The sequence below is a fragment of the Dendrobates tinctorius genome, unplaced genomic scaffold (genome assembly GCF_039654945.1).
Source record: "Dendrobates tinctorius isolate UK_male_01 unplaced genomic scaffold, ASM3965494v1 ptg000032l, whole genome shotgun sequence".
Taxonomy (NCBI): domain Eukaryota; kingdom Metazoa; phylum Chordata; class Amphibia; order Anura; family Dendrobatidae; genus Dendrobates; species Dendrobates tinctorius.
Genome location: NW_027361700.1, coordinates 21,207,770 through 21,225,298, shown reverse-complemented (window position 1 = coordinate 21,225,298; position 17,529 = coordinate 21,207,770). Strand labels below are relative to the sequence as shown.

At 41.7% G+C, this 17,529-nt stretch overlaps 1 protein-coding gene across 5 annotated transcripts in view; it reads right to left on the bottom strand.

The window, feature by feature from the left end:
- The window catches only part of GRB7 (growth factor receptor bound protein 7), a 192,553-nt gene that overhangs the window by 93,387 nt on the left and 81,637 nt on the right, over positions 1 to 17,529 (bottom strand). Inside the window, exon 1 of one of the 5 annotated variants that reach the window (XM_073572591.1) lies at positions 2,314 to 2,333. The exons of the other annotated variants lie outside the window; for them this stretch is intronic. The gene's annotated coding sequence lies outside the window, so the exon portion shown is untranslated. Of the gene's footprint in view, positions 1 to 2,313; positions 2,334 to 17,529 lie in introns of those variants that run through there. 5 annotated transcript variants of the gene reach the window in all.

Sequence of the window (17,529 nt, the reverse complement as noted above, 5' to 3'; positions counted from 1 at the left end):
TCCTGCGGCGCTTCCTGTGGCGCCGACGAGCGACGCGTGGAGCCGGGCGGGAGGACGCAGGATCGCCGCGTCTGACAGGTAAGTAGCGATCCCCGTCCCCAGCGATGTCGCTGGTGAGACCTGCCTGAGTGGCAGCTCAGTAGCGACCACCTAGCGATGCACCAGCGATCCTGACTGCGTCATATCGCTAGTCGGGATCGCTGGTGCATCGCTAGGTGTAACGGTACCCTTAGTTGCAGAAGAACTTGCCGCATAATGAAGAATCCATTTTAATGACTGATCCAAGGAGAAGTTACAATTATTAAGGCTGGTAAACGTTGAACTTGATGGACATAAATCTCAATGACTATGTAACTATGTAGTTACATTTAAACAATAATACACTCATCCTGATAAAACATTTATAACTGCTACATAATCATAATAACAGCACCGCATAATTGGGGGATTATAGCTTTAGTGTAAGGCAAAGGTTCTTAACTTTTTTACCCTGTGATCTAGCAATCGGTGAGTCTATCGGCACAAAATAAGTGTTTAAGCACGCTGTAGGTGGCATAGCCCTAATACATATTGCACCCTTCAGTGTGCCTATCAAATCTTGGGTTTGCCCTCCTCTTCCTTGATTGACAGCTCTGGCTTTAAAGGAGCCAGAGGAGGGCAGGGACCGTTGGAAAGCAAGTAGGTGGGAAGATGCACTGAACTGCTCAGCCATGCCAAGTGTGAACCAAACACCTCATTAGCATATATGAATAAAAAAAAAAAAATCTCTGGCAAACGCAGCAATGGATTTAGACACTAAAAGTGCTAAATTTATTAGGATTTTGTCCCCTACACTGTGCTGTGCTTGGTTTGAACATTCGTTTTGTATTGACAGACTCTCTTTAATTTTCACCTTTCAAGTTAATAACATTTATTTTTAGCACATTTCTGGGTGATGACAAATGAACATATTGTTCTTCATTTAAAGGAGACTTCTTATCACCCCTGGAAAAACTGAATAGATACATGATATATAGTATATACAATATTATTATTTATGCCGATAAATAAGTAAAATGATGAGTTATGTTACAACAATGCTTCTACAAAAATTGTAAGTTCTCAAACCATTATTAAATAAAATCACCAGAAAAAAATATGAAATGTGCAACAAAAACCAATGATAACATAATATAGCCATATAATGCTTATATAGTAGTGCCATATGGTGCTCAAATACTGTCAACTTGATAAAAATATAAGAATACATGCCAGGAAGTTTAGAGTAGATTTTCTTAAAGGGACTCTGTCAGCAGGTTTTTGCTACCTCATCTGAGAGCAGCGTATTGTAGGCAAAGAGACCCTGAATCCAATGATGTGTCACTTATATTACTGGGTGCAGCCATTCTGACACAATCAGAGCTTTTAGAGATAGAATGAAGCAGAGCTGAGCAAGTTGCCCCTGCCCACCCCAGCATCTGTGTGTACAAAGTCCATAGACAGTGAGGTGCTTAGTTGCCGGGCTAGTCCTGCAATGTTGTTCTCTTAGTGACAAATCCTTCACAGTTAGTAAACAACAGCACGCACTTTGACAAGTGACACATCCATTATATCTGTGTATTGGCCTCTATCTCTTACTGTCTTCAGATTACATAGTAAAAACCTGCTGCCTGATTCTCTTTAAGGTAAGTGGACATGATGCCTTCTAAAAGGCGGCGTACCCATTTAGTTTTAAAGGGGAAAACGCTTCAGGAAAATGATGGCTGTGTTTTTCAGAAGCATTTTTTTGTTGTTTTTTTTCTTGCAGCAGCTTTGGCACCAGAATTTTTTAAATATTATCTATACAATAGCGAGCAGATTCCAAGAGGAAGTCACCTGAAGAATGGTCAGGTCACTTAACACTTGGCAGCCTTTGATGCCTGAATTGGTTATAAGCTCAAAAATACAAGCAAATGTACAGCAAGTTGTTTTGACATGGCAGTGCACATGTTCATCCTTTTTAGCATTTATGTGCTTTTTCAGGCAGGTTTTGGAGCAGAAGCCTTTGCACAAATGTAAGGGGAAGAAACTAAGTATGTCTCCTCCGTGAAGGGTCCGGAACCGTCGGGGCTGTCACCTATATTGTAGAGTAGAAAGTGTAGAGATCCACCAAATGAGTGGACGGGGATTTACTCGCTTAGCCGGTCTTTGAGGCATACGCGGGGACACTCCGGGTTAAACAGTTCATCCGGTTTATTAATCATCAGCATAAACCGCTCTTCGTGAACATAATAGCATGCAGCTTCCTGTACAACGAAACAAAGTCTCTTACTGACCCCGGTCAGCATTACTCACAGTTTATCCCTCAGGGAAGCGGCCGCACTGGGATCACTGTTCCAGACAGTGCCTTGCTCACTAGGTCGTCTACAGTTTCAGACCCGCAGCCGGGCAGTAGCTTCCTTACACAGAGCCGTCACAGACTCTACCAGGTCCGAGCCTTTCCATGTGCTCTTCCAGGAAGTTCAGTCCCAGACACTTCCAACACACCAAGGCCTTCTGGGACCTTGCACTCTGGCCACTCAGGATCAATACACACACCCCATGTGACCCGACCTCAGTCACACTATATGGTACGTGACCACACCCACAAGTGAGGTATGGGTCACATGGTCATGACCTCACTACAGGTCCTATTCCACACAGCCAGACAGATACATGCTTAATCCTGGGCGTTCAGACACACGCCCACATGCATATTCTGAGAAGCATATACTGCGCCCCCTAGCTTTAACAGAGGTTACTGCACCACAAAAGCATGAGACTCCAGACCGTACTCTGTGTTTTCGAAAGGGGGCTTGGCTAAGTGGACAGAGCTGAAGCACGCGAGTGACCAGACTGTTGGGGCGGGAACTTCGGGTGCACAGGACGCCTGTGAGGTAAAATCAGCTAAGAGGCATCTGGGCACAGCAGAGTCTGAGACGGCAGAGCGCTTTGACGGGAGACCGTCAACTGAGTACCGCTCAGACACCGCTGTCCCAGCCAACATCCCTGCCCTCGCTGAGACCGCTGACACAGTGAACAATGCTGCCACAGCTGCCCCCGCTGACAGCACTGACCGTGCTGTCTTAGGCGTGTGTCAATTCGGCACAGCGAACCGGGTAGCCCAATGTAAACTGTGTTTGGGCAGTGCTGCAAATCTCCGTAGTGTCGGGACACTCACCGCTGAGGATAAGGACGTATCCCTCTTCATCACCTCATCTGCTGGACCCAAGACCCGCATCAGGACCCCGAGGATTCACCGCCATCGTCAGGACCACGGGAGCACACCGCCAACGTCAAAAGATACTACATCATTTACCTCAGGATTGTGACAGACCCCCACTACGACGGAATCTAGGCAGCACCAGTCACAGACAGAAGTTCAACCGTGACTGGCGCCTAAGTGATATAACCGTGACTGGTGCCTAAGTTGTATTTTATTGTATTGCCGGCTTTACTTGTGCCTGTTCCTTAAGTTATCCCCATTAGCCTTTTGCTGTATTAGGGAATATTAGCCCTTAGTATTCTCCCTGCGTGGAGTTTCTACTGTATAATAAACCCCTTTCACCCTTGGTCTGTGTACAGTCCGTTACTGCATCCTACGGGCCTGCAGTCTCCTCACACATACACAGGAGAAAATTGTATAATGCGAACTGTTACAAGGCATCAAGGCATTTGCCCCTTTAGTCATGATATACTTCAGTGTTGTATTCCTACATAGACTGCAAGGGCTATAAGTTAATAGAGCTTTAAATGTAATGATTACAGTTTGCAACTGGAGAGCAACACTTCTAAGCGTAGGCCAGAGTTCTTACATCTAGCCCTTTTCACAAGCAAAAATCTAGCAGTTTGTCTGGCCACTTTGGTTGTCCAAGGAAGAAAAATGTTTTTGTAAAGGTCTCATATTGGTTTTAAAAAAAAAAGATGCAATGCGGAACCACACAGATCCCCTGCAGCTCCTGTTCTGATGCTTTTTGTGTCACAGTCCTCTTTCTTTCCAGTTCTTGTCTTGACACACAAGAAATGCTGTGAAATTCTCGCTTTGCCAATCATTATGGGGTCACCACTGAGTCTTGTAACAGGATGAGCAGGTATTTCCTGACAATTCCTGTGTGTCCAGATGAAGTAAGAATGTGGAGACCACTGGATGCCTGGTAAGAACAAGAATGGCAGGGACTGGGGTGGGTGGTTATCACTCATTTAAACTACTTTGAGCTCTTTGTGAAAACATTTTTTCTCACTAAACTATCGCTTTATTCATCATCCCAACTCTTAGAACTTAAATTGAGTATTAGCCAAAGAAAGACATCCCAGTTCAAGAGACCAAGACCAAGTCATCAGACGAGTGTCTATGGTTAGCGCCTACGTGAGCCATGTTGTAAGGCTCCTTCCTGACTGAGACTTTGAATTACAGGGTATTGATGAAAACGTCACCTTAGATGTACAGAAGTTTTCTTCATTCTTGAGATGTTTGCATATTTTTCCATTGATATCATTGCTTCAAGTTTCTATATCTTCCTTGTGAGTCTCTCTAAAGACTATTTCCAGTAAAGGAGTTCCAAGAGAAAAGTTACATTACTTTAGTATGTATCCAACCCAGGAATGAGATGGAGGGTACATAAGAAAATTCAATAAAACTGTCTATACATTTTACATTGCCTGTTTGTTCAGACCTATTGGATCACTGGTGGTCCAAGCATCTTGATCCCACTGATAAGATTTGCATGTCAATTTTAAATTACTTCAACCAAGAGGTAACTGACCTCTCTGTATAGAAAATGGCTGCCTCAATTCACTGTATCTAGGTAGCAAGAGGAGAAGGCAGGGTGGATATTGGATATATGGTGTTTGCTATGAGTAGGGCTGAGCAGGCATACACTTGAACATAAGTCAGCGTTGCCAATTTGACCTTTTTTTCTGGACAGCTTATCAAAAAATCACAGACAGACAATATTTTTTGGGACACATTGGAAAATAATAAATCATTATGATTATAAGCGATACATGTCTACAGCACATAACTCTGTTATTAAGACATCAGGTGTATTTACTGTAAACCGTAAAATGATGATGAAAATTAGACAAAATAATCTGTTTAAGTTAAAATAATTATAACGTATTCTTGAATTTTTTTTTTTAAACGGACAGGTCAAAAAAGTGCCTTATTTTTACGAACTGTCCTAGAATTTCTGGACATGGTAAGAAACATTTGCAGTGAGCCACCAATCTATTCCATAGGAGACATGACAAGTGCAAAGCTTATTTTCCAGTGGACCCCCAGTAAGGAGCCCAATAAGCGCCAGTGTGCCAGGCACTGATGCTTGCTCTGACTGTGTGCTAGACATTTACTCTTCATACAAGTCTTCTGCACATCATGATTTCCTGACCAAAGATTGTCCAATGTACCAGAAACAGTATCCCAGTTATGACACAACTTATGTAAAAGATGCCAAATTCACCAAATGTAGGCATACATGGTCACTAGCCTTTATTATGACCCCTCTTTTCTTTGAATCAACTTGCGAGTCACCGAGCATGACCTTGACTTGAAGGGTCTGTACTACATATGAAAATTTGAACGTTATCAGGTCTTCACATGATAAGTGATAACTTGTTAATCACTGGGGTTCCCACTGCTGGGGCCCATACTGATTCTGAGAACTTCAGTGACCCTTCTAAATGGAGTGGCCGTCAAGTATGCTCACCAGTGTGCCCTCTATTCATTGTCTATGGGACTACATTAGATCTCCAGCAATGGCAAACAGATTAAATGAAGCAGTGACAGGCATGCACGACTGCCACTCCATTTACAGGAGGCTCTGCAAATCCCATAGGTGATAACTATCAAACCTGGTCCAATCCCTTTAGGCTAGATGCTAATGTTTGCCTTAGAGCTTTTCTGGTAAAATCCTTCAACTCAATTAAGGATGTTCCCGAGGACTAAATATAAGAAAAATATATATATATATATATATATATATATATATATATATATATATATACACTCACTGGCCACTTTATTAGGTACACCATGCTAGTAAGGGGTTGGACCCCCTTTTGCCTTCAGAACTGCCTCAATTCTTCGTGGAAGAGATTCAACAAGGTGCTGGAAGCATTCCTCAGAGATTTTGGACCATATTGACATGATGGCATCACACAGTTGGCGCAGATTTGTCGGCTGCACATCCCTGATGCGAATCTCCCGTTCCACCACATCCCAAAGATGCTCTATTGGATTGAGATCTGGTGACTGAGGAGGCCATTTGAGTACAGTGAACTCATTGTCATGTTCAAGAAACCAATCTGAGATGATTCGAGCTTTATGACATGGCGCATTATCCTGCTGAAAGTAGCCATCAGATGTTGGGTACATTGTGGTCATAAAGGGATGGACATGGTCAGCAACAATACTCAGGTAGGCTGTGGCGTTGCAACGATGCTCAATTGGTACCAAGGGGCCCAAAGAGTGCCCAGAAAAAATTCCCCACACCATGACACCACCACCACCAGCCTGAACCGTTGATACAAGGCAGGATGGATCCATGCTTTCATGTTGTTTACGCCAAATTCTGACCCTACCATCCGAATGTCGCAGCAGAAATCGAGACTCATCAGACCAGGCAACGTTTTTCCAATCTTCTACTGTCCAATTTCGATGAGCTTGTGCAAATTGTAGCCTCAGTTTCCTGTTCTTAGCTGAGAGGAGTGGTACCCAGTGTGGTCTTCTGCTGCTGTAGCCCATCTGCCTCAAAGTTCGACGCACTGTGCGTTCAGAGATGCTCTTCTGCCTACCTTGGTTGTAACGGGTGGCAATTTGAGTCACTGTTGCCTTTCTATCAGCTCGAACCAGTCTGCCCATTCTCCTCTGACCTCTGGCATCAACATGGCATTTCCGGCCACAGAACTGCCGCTCACTGGATTTTTTTACTTTTTCGGACCATTCTCTGTAAACCCTAGATGGTTGTGCGTGAAAATCCCAGTAGATCAGCAGTTTCTGAAATTCTCAGACCAGCCCTTCTGGCACCAACAATCATGCCACGTTCAAAGGCACTCAAATCACCTTTCTTCCCCATACTGATGCTCGGTTTGAACTGCAGGAGATTGTCTTGACCATGTCTACATGCCTAAATGCACTGAGTTGCCGCCATGTGATTGGCTGATTAGAAATTAAGTCTTAACACACAGTTGGACAGGTGTACCTAATAAAGTGGCCAGTGAGTGTATATATATATATATATATACACTTCAACCTCGTACCATACTCACAACATACTGCATTTGTGCAGCTCCAGAAACATCGATCACTTCAAAACTGTCATAGGAAGGGCATTGTCCTGTGATAAGCTGTGCATAGTACATGTTATGGCCCAGCAGCCAAGAGGTTAAGAAGGAAGAAAATATGTCATATAATAGTGTCTGAGAGGAACAATACCGATTTGTCGCCAGAGCTTTTAGAGGGAGTGCCATTGCCCCAGGTATACAGAACACCCCACACAGCCACAGGGTTAGGTGTGTCTTTCCTTGCAAAGCGCCAAAACATCCAGATTTATACAAGAATGATTCACTGTTGGCAGCTGTGACTGGCCCCATCATATGAACTGCAGTACAAATAATCTTATTTCTCTCTAACAGCTTAGTTTTGTAAGGGCCACGTCAACGACAGGGCCCCATCGCAAATCTGGAGTAGGACACTGTATTCCTCTGCCTTCCATTTCCAATAGTTGGCAAAGCGTTTAGTGGCGTCTTCTATGTGAAGTCTTCATGAGCGTCTCCTTTTTGGTCTTAAGATGCAATAGTTAAACAGCAAGAAGGTTTTGGCTGATAGCGCTAATACTGTATATCAAAGATATGAAAGTGCGTTAAAAAGCACCTGCCTATGTGGCACTTTTTATGATGGGAGGAGAAGGAGCTAGTACCTCCGGGAGGCCTAGATTTATATTCTGTGTCTCCAGTCTCCCTCACCAGAATCCTTGGTATGTCCTATTGCGATAGACACAAAATTATAGTTTTATGGGTATGTTCTTGCAAGTAGACAGGAAATTACACAGTAACAGGTATGTCCTGTACAGCCAGAGAAGCGAATAGTCTCCTCAGTAGGACTTGCATACTTAGTACAATATTAGCCTCTAGAGTCATGCAGAAGAACATTAGGGGTCATACTTTTTTAAAGGCTGTTGATGGCTCTTATGAAAACTTCAGCTTTGTTCTATATATACCATCCATTCACCATTCAGATTCTTTAACATCCAAGAAGTCTTCAGATAATAAGGAGGTTATGAAATCTACATCCCATTTAGAAAAGGGTACAATCAGTATACACTTACGGCATGAAATAAAGAGGCGTTAGCAAAAGGCAGATCAGTTAACATCAGTGGCCACATTTTTTACACTGCAATATAAAAGCAGTAAAAACAGCAATTGTTTGGATGATGGTTGGAAAAAAAGACAATGGATTTACTTACTACATAACCAATAGTAAATATATACCCCAAAAAACTGAAATGTATATGATAATATCCCAGGATAAACAGAGATTAAAGCCACAATAATTAAAAAAAAAAATTCTTGAAAAAAATACTAAAACTATATACAGTGAAAGATTCAAAAAGGACACAGAAAATGCCTGGAGAACTAGGAGGAATAGCCAAGGGTATTAAGCTATAAAGCGCAAGTGCTTAGCTGTAGTACAGAGTATATTTATCCTTACCCATAGAGCTTAACCAAGTGTGATCGCCAGGTGTACAACACATCAGTTCTCCAACACCTCTTAAATGTAAGAAGGTAACATTACCTGTAAGAAATGAGCTACCTATGAGATCCCAGGCACAGCGTCCAACTACCCCAATGGCGTTTCGCGTCGCTTCTTCTGGGAGCACTCAGAGACATTAATTTATGATTATGCTAGTCTGGAGTGTTGTAGAACCTGGGGACTACACATGGTTAAGCTCTATGGGTAGTGATAAATATACCCTGTACAACAGCTAAGCACTTGCACTTTATAGTCCGCTAATAATAATCTCCTGCTGATAATACAGTGATTTTATAAAAGCTACAGCAAGCAGTCCAGTAATTGATAAATAGCTGGAATCAAGGTCTCTGCCTCTACATTATGCTGCTGTCAGATTTGGTGGCAAACACCTGGTGCCAGATTCCCTTTAAGCACTAGTTAATAAATTCATTATTTATATTCATCCAAATACAACAATGATAATGCATAATTACAAACTTTTGCAGACATCTGATGCAAGGGCCCATATGACATCTCAGGGATGGACATACCAATGCAACCGATGCAGCCACATAGGTCACTTCTACCTCTAAAGCAGGTGGAATTTAGCATTTTGATGAGATATTGAACTGTCCATATACAGTAAAGTTATTGGAAAGGGGCCCTCTTCTGTCTGTACAGTATTTGCTCCTATTGTAACTATTGAGCTACTGGAGAAAGACGGCCCCTTCCAAGTTGTTGTTACCCTCAATGGAAAGTGGCCTCCATTGAAGTTGCAAGGAATGTTAGCAAACAGTTTGGAACTGCATTAGAATCATGAAAATAGGATGGGGGCACCAGGATGTTCTTCAAGGGTGGTAAGCAGTGTTGTGGAGTCAAGCAGTGTTGTGGAGTCAAGCAGTGTTGTGGAGTCAAGCAGTGTTGTGGAGTCAAGCAGTGTTGTGGAGTCAAGCAGTGTTGTGGAGTCAAGCAGTGTTGTGGAGTCAAGCAGTGTTGTGGAGTCAAGCAGTGTTGTGGAGTCAAGCAGTGTTGTGGAGTCAAGCAGTGTTGTGGAGTCAAGCAGTGTTGTGGAGTCAAGCAGTGTTGTGGAGTCAAGCAGTGTTGTGGAGTCAAGCAGTATTGTGGAGTCAAGCAGTGCTGTGGAGTCAAGCAGTGCTGTGGAGTCAAGCAGTGTTGTGGAGTCAAGCAGTGTTGTGGAGTCAAGCAGTGCTGTGGAGTCAAGCAGTGCTGTGGAGTCAAGCAGTGCTGTGGAGTCAAGCAGTGCTGTGGAGTCAAGCAGTGCTGTGGAGTCAAGCAGTGCTGTGGAGTCAAGCAGGACGGCAAAAGAAACTTGATTTTTATGGTTGTATGAGGTCTTGCTCTACGCAACTGGTCTTTTGGTAGTTAGATTCCTGTCTTTGTAGTCCTGACATAACATATTGGAATCCTGTCTATACCGTGATGTCAGAGAGGCGGAATCATATACACATTCAATGTAATGTGTGCAGTCTCCGGTCTGTTTGTTTTTGCCTTTTTATGCCACGTACAAGAGTACACAAATCCTGAAAGCTGTGGACTATGAGACTATCAATGATTACCCAGCAACTAATAGAAAGCAGAGGTAAAGGCCAAACAGTGTTTAACCCATATGTGCTGGCATTGCTGCCCTCTAGGAAAAAAATGGGTTAATTGTTAGGTTTGGCTTCTCTTGTCTGTAAACTTGTGTGAGGAATTAATAATTGACTTGATATTCCTCATGCGTGAAATGACCTCTTGTTATTGTGTAAGCGACAGCAGAGGGAGGTAGGGAAGGCCACAATCAGTGAAGCGACTGATCCAAAGTCTATCTATAGGGAAAGCGATGGGTGGGTGCAGCCAGTGCCATTGCAATGCCCCCCACCCTTCACGTAGCAGTCATGCAAATTCCATTTACTTGTTTCTCCCCAGTATTCGGTTCATTCTTGCTGCAGATTCATCCTGACAGGTTCAGCATTTAGCAATGTCTGTTCCATGTCTTTCTGCTATTCTATAATCCTGTGTACACTTTCCCATGGTGAAATGGGATAACAGTCTCCATTAGGGTCTCGTTACGGGGCATTAAGGAGGGCTAAGGCTTAGCACAAAGAAGTAAAGCTGGATTTAATCATAAGCTTAACACTGCAATACTGTTGGATCAGTTTTGCTTTCTTATGGCAAATTCTGTTATTTTCATTCCACAATTCTAAATATAGTCTTGCATTAAAGTCCAGGAGCTGTTTACCATTCATGATCGCAGAAGGCCATGTCTGATATGTCTACTCATACCCACAACTTTGTCACTTAACCACCCAAGCCTGAAATGAGGCAATGTGACATCCCAATTACATCACTTGGAGGGAATCTGTCAGTGTAATGTAGGTGCCGAGACCCTGATTCCAGCGATGTGTCACTTACTGGCCTGCTTACTATAGTTTTGACAAAAGACCAGGTTTTTTTCATGCAGATCTCCCAATTCTGTGAATGCTGAGCCCTGCATAACTCCGCCCACACCACTGATCGGCAGCATTCAGTGTACACTGTGCATAGGGAGTAAGCTGGCAATCCCTGATGGGGGTGGAGATTGACAGAGTTTGCGAATATGGAGGACTCCACTGCAACTGGTTTATTAGTCTCCTAGTGATAATCTCCTGATGATAAAACAGAATTTTCATCAAGTCTCCAACAAGAAGTCCAGTAAGTGACACATTGCTGGAATGATCATGCTGCTCTTAGATTAGGTGGCAAAAACTTGATGAAAGATTCCCTTTAATATTAGATATTGAAGCAATTGACCACATTGTCAGGAGTGATATAGCAAATTGGTCTACTCACAGCTTTAAATAGAAGCCAACCAACGAAGATGTCCCTGGTGACCGCCTTACCTGCCAATTCACTGAGTTCTTCTTTGCTACATGCACACCTATTCTCTAACCAGGCCTGATCTATACTGCTGCATTCTGTAGGCACACACCTTGTGCTCTGTAGACCCAACCCCATCACTTAAGATTTCACATTACATTTTCCAAGAAAATGTAATATCTCTTCTGGGTATTTTACAATGTAGCATATTGTTACCTCCACAATCCCTTCTCAGAAGGCTTTTATTTCCCAACCTAAGAAAAATTTGTCACGTAAGTTATGCAGAGAATGTGTTGCTTTTCAGCTCCTGCTGTTTATAGACTTATAGTAAAATCAGATTTGAGATGGTAAATCTGATGGAGATAGAAGGAGAACGATTCAAGCATCCATGCTTTTTAGCTATTATAATAGGAATAGATTATAAAAGTTTATATAATTCTCCATCAACCGTACGAGAAGAGTAGGCCCTTTAGGAGAATTAGGAAGACTACAAAATTCAACACAGGCTCAGTATGGAGACCATCCAAGGGCAAAATTCTGGAAGATGTCCATTGATTAACATTGAATAGAAGAAAATTCTCGATAGCAGTTTACAATCCTTGATGATTCTTTTAAAATAGATGTATAAAGTTTTAAAGAGGACCATGATGTCTTTAAACCATGTACCCTCATCAACAAAAGTTCAATGCTTCCAAAATTTGTTCTAAAATTTTCAATTATCAGTACAGATAATAGTAATTTTGCACTTTCAAAACCAAGAACACAGCTATGGAGGGGTAACTAAGAGACACAAACAAGTCTAGGTGCATTAGGCTGCTGAAGGGCCCCAGTACAATAAATTCATAGATTTTGAATTGAGATTAAGGAAACTATACTTATCCCTCTGGTCAAAACAATCAGTAATTGTTTTAATAAATGTAAAAAAAAGCACTTAAAGAAAATAAAAAAAAGTGTAAAAAGGACTTGAAAACCTGGAAGCCCAAGATCCAGGTGAAAAGCTTTATCATGAATAACCCTTCACCCCGTTCTAATAAAGTAAACCACATATTTATATAATTCATGTAGAACTTGATATTGAATTGAGCTCAGTCAGTCACAAAGATTATAGATCCCAAGAAACAAAACCACTGCAAGTTTTCTACACTGGATTACCCTATAAGGTAGCAAACATTAATTCTAAACATCTAGCTACTCCTGGTGGACAAGTGATTTCTGATAACTTGGTTCACCACAACATTACCAGAATGGAATCCAGATTTTGTGCAGAATTCTTCTGTAATAAAGACAATGGAGAAGTCTACAGACTAAATACAAAAGCCGTAGGAGAATGAATAACCATGCAATGTTTCTATCACCCATTTCCTATGTCCATAGTACATCCAAGTTGACTGTGAAATCCGTTAGGTGTTACATCCTAATATTCATACTCCTCAGCTTAATGTTATATAGGAAACCATCTGTTAGGGTGTGTGCACACGTTGCAGATTCTGCTGCGGATTTTTCTGCGCAGATTTGTCACAATCCGCAGGTCCAATGACCTGCGGTTTATCTGCGGATTTGCCTGCGGTTTTCCCCTGCGGTTTGACCCCTGTCATGGAGCAGGTGCCAAACCGCTGCGGAATGCGCACAAAGAATTGGCATGCTGCGGATTTCAATCTGCAGCAAATCCGCGCGGAAAATTCTGCAACGTGTGCACTGCGTTTTTCTATTTCCATAGACTAAAAGGGTACTGTACAATGCAGCAGAAACTACTGCGGAGTCGCAGGGCCAATTCCGCTGCGGATCCGCAGCAGAATCCGCAACGTGTGCACACACCCTTACAGGGCAAAGGTTTTTCAAACTTTCCCAAAGATGGCACCTCAACAAGAAAATAGAATAACTGCTGTCTTCACGGTCACCTCAGTGATAGTAAAACACCAAACATTTCTGCACCGCCACCGCAGATGACTTCACTGGTCTCTGCCGGGTACTGTAACACTGCAGTATTTCTGTCTCATTACTGGAGAGCTGAGCAAACAAAAAGAGTGGGCACTGTCACTGTGTAAAAAAAAAAGAGCTGTCACTGTGCACATTGCACACTGCACAGTGCAGGGACTAGCATGCCCCTGAAACGAGTGCCTCTGATGATGCTTTGCTTCAGGGAGGGTTCAGGGGCATTGACGGTGGCTGCAGCCTCTTCCCTCTGCTCTGGTGATGCTTCATTTGAGTATCCAAGGATGCAATGGGGGCTCTCAAATGAATAGTCATCAGGTAGGAAGTTACATAATAGAGTTAGGGAACGGTAGGAAATTTCTAACGCAAGTATATTAGAAAATAGTTAGATTACGGCATTAAATAGATGGGAGTTAGATAAAATGTACTTTCACCTTCAGACCTCCCTTTTAAGGGACCTTTCAGATATTGAGAAAACATCCGGTGATTGAAAAATACTGCCCTGTTGCAGAGAAATCGACCTTAGAACAAATATGGAAATCAAGATGTAAGTGTTCTGGGTCGGATGAAGCGCTTCGACTGTCTTTGTTCTCAGCCTATCACCAGCCTGTACTAGATCACTGACAGCTAGCTCTCCTACAGCATGTCAATCACACAGGGGAAGGTGGAGTTAGGCTGAGAATGGAGGCTGGAGCCAAGGCAGTTTTAGTGCTCATCCTGCCCGGAGCACTCCCAGGATCATTTGCATGTCACTTCCAAAGTGGATTTCTCTGAAATGAATTATCATTTTAATTTAGTCAAAAGGATCAATTTAGTGCCAGCCCCTGACGAAGGTACACCGAAACGCGCGTCGGGGCTGGCACATCCCGGGGACCTTTGCAGCATATAGGTATTACACGCAGTATTGATTATTTTTTTCACTTTTTGCTTTTTGTGCAACTTGTTTACAGCGATTCACTTCAATTTAATGCACTTGTGCCACTTATTGTTTTTTATGTTGCACTATTTATCATTTCATACACATATTGCTGCACAGCTGTTTTGCTGCACTATATTCTGCACTTTATTAATATAAATTTCATTTTAGCACGGTCACTTTATATATTGATATATTTATAATTACATTATTTATTATTATCTTTGTGTATATATTTGTATGTTATTATATACTTTGGTCCCCAGTAGTGCCTTATCCATGGCATTGACCCCCCTTTTATACATATGTGATTTGCATTATGCATTGACTTAGGCAAACCATGTCTTTTGATAGCTTATTTGCTCAGAAATATTTTATAGCCACTGTAGAGATTTGTCAATAGACATGTGCATCATTATGTTCTTTTACTGAAAAGGCGCTTTGTCTTCTTGTGCTTTTATTATAACCACCTCGTAAGACAGGTTTCCTGTTTTTTGAGGAAATATCTGATTTACTACTGTACTCAGCATAACAATTGGCCAAGAATCAGAATATTTTTCTAAAGCAAATTCAACTATAGCAAAAGAACTTTGCATGAATAAATGTCTATGGTAACCTACCTTTTAATTGCAGGTTTGGTCTTAAAGGCTATGCATACTTTTTGACAATTTTATGTTCATTTGCTTTCGAAAAGCAAGTCTTCATAAGAAAAAATGTATGCCATTTAGCATAATAACTGCCAATATTTCTGGAGGAGTTAGTCCCAACTAGAGTTGAGCGAAACAGGTTGGTCAGATTCATAAGTCGCCGACTTATGGCAAAGTCGGGTTTCGCCAACCGAAACCCGAGCACAAGTCGGCCATGCAGTCGGCAAAACGAGTGCCAAAGTCGGATTTCCCAGAATGCTTGCACGTGATTTTTTCAGCCACTGAGCAAAGACGTACACTGTGGGCAACGAGATGACATGTGCAGCGTCGGGGGGGAGAGAGAGAGAAAGAGAGAGAGTTTTCGCGCACTTTAAAAAAGCGCTCCGGCGTGTAGGTGTGTTTACTGTCCTTAACTCCCTGCCGACTTTGCTTCCCCATTGACTTGCATTGGGTTTTGTGTTTCAGTCGGACCTCTGACTTTTCCCGATAGTCAGATGATTTCGTTCGACCCGACTTTTGAGAAAGTCGGGTTTGATGAAACATGACTCGACCCTAAAAAAGGCAAAGTCGCTCATCTCTAGTCCCAACACAAAACTGCACCTCTTCCCTCTCAGAACACTCTGAACCACCCAGAATGCCTACTTTTGAGAGAGTAATACATAAAACACACCTTTCTTTCAGCCTAGAAGTGCAAGGAAATCAGCAAATTTGTGTCCTTAAGGCATTTAACTAGTGATTTGCTAAAGTGAGCCAAAACCAACATAGTTCTTGATTGTATACAGATCGGAAGTGGAGAGAGGGGAAAGTTTTTAAAGTTTTATAGAGGGCGGAGAAAATAGGCTCTAAATAAAGAGGAATAAGAGCAGTTCTGGAGCTTTGCTGATACATAAAAGAAATTGAAGAAAGCGCCCTGGATACACACAAAACTCACTTCCATCATGCATTACAGAAAAACATCCAGCATGTATTACAGAGAAACCTCCAGCATGTATTACAGCAAGGGACACTCTCACAAGAGAAAAGTTTGAAGCTTGGATCAAACTGAAACCTGCATATCAGGGAGGTACGAAACTAAATGAAGAAAGGAAGATTGCAGACTGACTGCAATTTAATTTTTAACATATGTAAAAAACATTTTTCCCTGTCAAATGTTTTCACAGCCTTATGGACCACACTACAAAATTCTTTTATTTTCCAGTCATCAGGGTTTATTCTTTGCATGACTAGATGTAGGTTTTACCGAAGCAGTTTTGAGGTACAGATGACTTAAAATCCATATATATTAATCATTATTTAATGCTGATTTCTTTGAGCTTAAGGAAAAACAGCATTACTTTATTCCTGTGTTCACTAAATAACGTTTTAATTTGGGGTGCAATACCAGAAAGGTAAAGATCATTTTAATGGGGACAAATATATATTTTTTAATGTTATTTTCAAAAAACTTTATTGATCTGTATGTCAACGTTTAGTCCACTATTGGACTGTTGCACTTGTCTGGTCTCTTATATAATACACGACAATTCTGTTTGTTGGGCATCTTTCTTGACCCGACCTCTGACAGGGCATAATAAGAGTTAAAATATGGCAGATCTGGGGGAAGGTTTGTTATGCCCTTGTATGCAAATTATATACATTCTTTAACCTGATCTACAATTGTGTTTTACGACAGAGCTTTTATGAAAAATACCTTCTATAAGCGTTCTTGACTCTCTAGAAAAAGCAGATTCCTCGAAGGTAAAATCCTCGTTGTGTTGCATTTAGGTCTACAGGTCTTGAAGAAGCGGCTGATTTTCACTAGAACTCTGTGGGCGCTCGTCATACATTACTACACCTCCTACATTCTCTACATTCATCAGCTTGCAACTTTTGTGCCCGCATGAGACTTTTGCATAATTCTCTCAGGTTCTGATATCCCTTTTATACTGCTCAGTTCCCTCCTATCCTCCTTTTATTGATCTCCATTCCCTCCATAATCCCCTTTCCTACACTCCTCTTTCTCCTCGTAGCCCACTCATATTATTTTCCTTGCTTCTCCTCTCTAATCATTTTATAGTCCCACTAATTTTTTAAAAATCCCTGACCAGTGCTGAAGATGTTTAAAGGGTTATTATTACCAGGTTCAAAAGTTATCCCTTATCCAATGAGATCTTCTCCCGTGTATGCATTATCATTTTGACTGTCCTTATCGACAACATTTGTATATATCATTTAAATCACTGCATTATACAGTGCCTACAAGTAGTATTCTACCCCCTGCAGATTTAGCAGGTTTGATAAGATGCAAATAAGTTAGAGCCTTCAAACTTCCCACAAGAGCAGGATTTATTAACAGATGCATAAATCTTACAAACCAAAAAGTTATGTTGCTCAGTTAAATGTTAAAAAATTTTAAACATAAAAGTGTGGGTCAATTATTATTCAACCCCTAGGTTTAATATTTTGTGGAATAA